Raw genomic sequence first — 6,000 nt, forward strand, 5'->3', positions numbered from 1 at the left:
TATAGAGAGATATACGAGTTCAGGGTCTGAAGGAGGGTCTCGACCCAAAACGTCACCCATTCCTTTTCTCCAGAGATGCTGCCTGACCCGCTGAGCCACTCCGCCTTTTTGTGTCTATCTTCGTGTACAATGTTCAGTCAGACACAGTGGACGCGAGGTGGTGATGTGTACCTACATTATCGGTAGAGGTCACTAGAGATCCATTCCCCAGCTCTCGACCTCAAAGGCAGCACACCACGACTGCTCGGATCAGTCTAGCAACAGGCATATTGCTGTGTTGAATGACAGAAGATTGAACAATGAACTCGGAATTCCCCAGAGATCCTTCTGATACTCTGTTATTCCAAAAGGCGCATTATCCTGTTCTACAAGCAAAACCTTAATATAAAACAGCTAGGTTCGCACACATACCAGCTGGGTGTATATTTTATTTTCTTCTTACAGTACAATATTGACATTATCATACACCATTAAACATGAGATAAACCCCCTCTGTCCTTGCAGTCTTCCACTGGAGCTTGTACACACTTATTGTTGCACTACCAAAACATTAACTGGAATAGCAAGCATTTCATTAGAGTTTAATGTTAAATAAAACGTGCGTGCAGCCACAATATGTAATTCACACGTCCCTTAATATAATAATGTCGTTTTAGGAGATAATGTTCACTGTTGGACGTCTGCTCATATTCCCAATATAAAATGATATTGCACTAACATTGCTTTCTGCGGTATTAGGCACAGAGGTCATATCCAATATTGAAGCGTTTCTTTATCAAATGTATGCAAAGTGCCGGGCCATATTAATAAATGAAAGGATAGGTGACTTTTTGCAGCGGGTTTTTTTTCTTTAAAGTAATATCATGTGGCCTGTCAAGTGGCTTCTGTAATGTTCCAGGAGTAATGTCTGGAACAAAATCACGGAAACTTTCAGAAACATGGTTAAACAGCAGGCGAGTGGAAATGTGTTTGGACTCGAAAGGGGGCTCTTTCTCGGTCGGAGTTAGGGGTGTGGTTCAGGAATTACGACCAGCTTGTGGAGTAATAATGTGACATCTGTCTCTCTTAACTTCAACTACTGTGCTTGCATGGAACTTGCACTGAAGCTCAAAGCTGCTCCTCTGTCCCGCTGAAGTTTCAAAGATGTTTCACTGTGCGGGTGTGTGCCAGCCTAAAGAGGAAGGATGTGCCATTAGCCTTCTTTGCAAAGGATGTAGTCAGAGTGATGCCACTTGTCACCACATGGACAGATAATGCGACGGGCACCAACATTTAGAAGAAACCTACGCTCCAGTAGCTAAAGGTCTTCATAACACAGAGGGCCCATCCTGTCAAATGGAGTATTCGGAAGAGACACAAAGTGCTGAAATAACTTAGCGGGTCAGGCAGCATCTCTGGAGAAAAGGAATGGGTGACATTTCGGGTCGAGACACTTCCTCAGACTGAAGTCGTCTTTAGAGGGGATCTTATCGAAACATATAAGGTTATTAAGGGGTTGGACACGTTAGAGGCAGGAAACATGTTCCCAATGTTGGGGGAGTCCAGAACAAGGGGCCACAGTTTAAGAATAAGGGGGTAGGCCATTTAGAACGGAGATGAGGAAAAACTTTTTCAGTCAGAGAGTTGTGAATCTGTGGAATTCTCTGCCTCAGAAGGCAGTGGAGGCCAATTCTCTGAATGCATTCAAGAGAGAGCTAGATAGAGCTCTTAAGGATAGCGGAGTCAGGGGATATGGGGAGAAGGCAGGAACGGGGTACTGATTGAGAATGATCAGCCATGATCACATTGAATGGCGGTGCTGGCTCGAAGGGCCGAATGGCCTACTCTTGCACCTATTGTCTATTGTCTATAGTCTGAAGAACGGTCTCCACCCAAACCGTCCTTTCCTTTTCTCCAGAGGTGCTGCCTCAACCACTGTTACTCCAGCACTATGTGACTATCCTCTGTGTCAACCAGTCTCTGCAGAGACCTGTTGGTGTCAATGGTGCGTGTTCCTGGCCTGTGCATTTAATGTATCAAGAAGGATCTGCAAATGCTGGTTTATACCAAAGATAGACACAAAAGGCAAGACTAGCCCAGCGGATCAGGCAAGCACCTCTGGAGAAAATGGATGGGTGATGTTTTGGGTCGGAACCCGAAAATGTCACCTGTCCATTTCCTGCAGATATACTTTACTTTTACTTCTCTTTGAACTTTAGAGTTACAGCACAGAAATAAGCCCTTCGGCCCACCAAGTCCGTACCGACCAGCCATTACACCGTACACCACCCTACACACACTGGGGACAATTTTACAACTTACTGAAACCAATTAACCTGCAAACCTGTATGCCTTTGGAGTGTGGGAGGAAACCAGAGCACTCGGAGAAAACCCACGCGGTCATAGGGAGAACGTACAAACTTCACACAGACAGCACCCAAAGTCAGGATCGAACCTGGGTCTCTGGCGTTCTAAGGCAGCAACTCTACCTCCGCGCCACTCTGCCACCCTTATGGTGCCTGCCCAACCTGCTGAGTTAATCCAGCATTTTGTTCTTTATCATTTGATGTATGTCTTTCTTAAACGTTTAATCACCCTGAAGGTGATTGAAATAAGTTACTTCCCATTGATTGAAATCTCGGATTGAAAGAAGTTCTTTCAATACGAGAATCCACTGGGGAATCCAAAAATAAGCTAAGAAAGTAGGCAGGATTCAAAATAGCTTACTCGTAAAATAAACACGTACCATCACCAGCCAAGTGAATACTTCTGTTCAGCACACAGGGTAATTACAAACCTAACACAACAGCTATTAGATGCACAGAACCTCTTGCCCAGAGTAGGGGAATCGAGGACCAGAGATCATAGGTTCAAGGCGAAGGGGAAAAGATTTAATAGGAATCTGAGGGTTAACTATTTCACATAAAGGGTGGTGGGTGTATGGAACAAGCTGCCAGAGGAGATAGTTGGGAGTGGTAGATGGGACTATCCCATCATTTAAGAAACAGTTAAGACAGGTACATGAAGATAGACAATAGACAATAGACAATAGGTGCAGGAGTAGGCCATTCGGCCCTTCGAGCCAGCACCGCCATTCAATGTGATCATGGCTGATCATTCTCAATCAGTACCCCGTTCCTGCCTTCTCCCCATACCCCCTGACTCCGCTATCCTTAAGAGCTCTATCTAGCTCTCTCTTGAATGCATTCAGAGAATAGGCCTCCACTACCTTCTGAGGCAGAGAATTCCACAGATTCACAACTCTCTGACTGAAAAAGAGGGATAGACACAATCAGCTGGAGTAACTCAGCAAGACCCTTCTTCCGAAGGGTCTCGACCCGAAACATCACCCACTCCTTCTCTCCAGAGATGCTGCCTGACCCGTTGAGTTACTCCAGCTTTTTGTGTCTATCTTTAGGTTTAAACCAGCATCTGCAGTTCCGTCTTAGATATGTACATGGGTCGGATAGGTTTGGAGGGATAGGGACCAAATGAAGGCAAGTGGGACTAGTGGGCAAGTTGGGCCAAAGGGGCCTGTTTCCATACTGTATCACTCTACGACTCTGTGACTCTATTTCACTATTTTAGAAATTCAGATGAAGAAAACTATTTTCTTTAAATAAATCAAATCATGCAAGATCAAAGATTGCACACAATATCATTGAAGTCTGAGGAGGAAATAATTTGCTGTACATGTCTCATGTCTCAAGTGTTAGGATGAAGTATTGTAAAGCTGTGAAGTGAAATTAATGCAGAAACCATACTTTATTTTCACCAACTTTCATCTTGAATTCACAAAAGCAAAGGGACTCCCCTTAGGTTCCACAGATCCAGGTTCTCAGGTTCATATTTCCCTCAGACTAAACAATTCTTTCACAATCCCAGAGTTGGCCGCCATGTCTCAGCACCACAACATAACTCGTAGCCTCTCTGATCAATTTTCTCTGAATCCAATTTAGTTGATGAGGGATTTTCCAAAAACAAGGCACTTGCATTAAATGTGCTGATGCCTTGGAAAATGCATAATACATTTAGCAGGTGTTAACCCCATACTAAAGAACTGGAGGAATCTTGGATGGAAATTCTGCTTACAAGGTCATAAAGTCATAAGTGAAAGGAGCAGAATTGGGCCATTCGGCCCATCAAGTCTACTCCGCCATTCAATCATGGCTGATCTATCAATCCCTCCTAACCTCATTCTCCTACCTTCTCCCCATAACCCCTGATTGCCTGAAGCAAGAATCTATCTATCTCTGCCTTAAATATATCCATTGACTTGGCCTCCAAACCCTTCTGTCAGTTCTGTGGCAAAGAATTCCACAGATTCACCCACTGAAGAAATTCCTCCTCATCTCCTTCCTGAGGCTATGACCTCTGGTCCTAGACTCTCCCACTTGTGGAAACATCCTCTCCACATCCACTCTATCCAAGCTTTTCACTATTCGGTACGTTTCAACGAGGTCCCCCCTCATTCTTCTAAACTCCAGCGAGTGCAGGCCCAGGGCCGACAAACGCTCATCATACACCGATCAGCCAAAACATTATGACCACTGACAGGTGAAGTGAATAACATTGGTTACCTTGTTACAATGCCACCTGTCACGGGGTGGGATGTATTAGGCAGCAAGTTTAGCTTAGTTTAGTTACAGTGTGGAAACAGGCCCTTCGGCCCACTGAGTCTGCACCGACCAACAGTCCCTGTACACTAGCACCATCCTACACACACTAGAGGCAACTTACAATCTTTACCGAAGCTAATTACCCAACAAAGCTGTATGTCTTTGGAGTGTGGGAGGAAACCGGAGCACCCGGGGAAAACCCGCGAGATCACAGGGTGAGCGTACAAACTCCGTACAGACAGAACCCTTAGTCGGGATCGAACCCGGGTCTCTGGCGCTGTAAGGCGGCAACTCTACCGCTGCGCCCCAAATGACCGATGTCCCTCCCACACTCTTGTTTTGTTTAACTACAGAGTAAAATTAATAGCAATGCCTTGTTATCGGGGCAAGAAAGTTAGGTGAAAGCTACACAGTTAATCTATAAATACCTTCCAATGACTTTAATCTGTCTGTTTGCAAAACCTTTCTCACACTTTCACCCTGCTCCTACTTCTCTCTGCAATGTAGTGCCCTCGATCCAATGCAGTGACCAACAAACTGCCTTTTCTGTGCCCACTGGTGCTGAAGCAAAAGGAGACTGTCTTCAAGTAAATAAATCTCTGACTGCACAGTAAAGCTACATTATAATGAGGAGTATTATCGTCAGAAGATCCTTTAATGTTCTATTTTTCCTACTCCGGAAGATATAAATAATTAATATAGGATCTTCAGAATGCTGTGGTGAAGTCCTCCTGTAATTAATCATTTGGTTGGATGCGGTAACGATCATGCCTTAAATCCCGATTCCTTAAAATGGTTGCCACAATATAAATGCGGGAAAAAAAAACTGGAGAGGCTGGAAATTTGAAGTGAAAACCAGGAAGTAGCGGAGATATGCAGCAAATCAAACAAAGCGGCACGGTGGCGCAGCTGGTAGAGTTGCCGCCTTACAGCGCCAGAGACCCGGGTTCGATCCTGACTATGGGCGCTCTCTGCACAGAGTTTTGTACGTTCTGTCCGTGACCTGCGTGGGTTTTCTCTGGGCGCTCCGGTTTCCTCCCACGTCCCAAAGACTTGCAGATTTGTCGGTTAATTGGCCTCTGCAAATTGTCCCTAGTATCTAGGATGGTAGTAGTGTGAACGGGGATTGCTAGTCGGCGCCGACTCGATGGGCCAAAGGGCATGTTTCCGCGCTGTATATCTAAACTAAACTAAAGTATCTTTGGAGAGAGAAACAACCTTAAAACTCAAGACCTTCATCAGAACCAATTGGGGAATAATTTATTTTCCTTCAAAATATTGCAACAATTAAAACACGTTCATAATCAAGTGTCACTTGAGAGGAGAATGGTAGAGCTTCCAAACTGAAGCCAAGCCCATCTCTAAAGCCTACTCAGGTTATTCTAGCAGTGAGTAGTGAGAT

Source organism: Rhinoraja longicauda, chromosome 6 (genome assembly GCF_053455715.1).
Source record: "Rhinoraja longicauda isolate Sanriku21f chromosome 6, sRhiLon1.1, whole genome shotgun sequence".
NCBI lineage: Eukaryota > Metazoa > Chordata > Chondrichthyes > Rajiformes > Arhynchobatidae > Rhinoraja > Rhinoraja longicauda.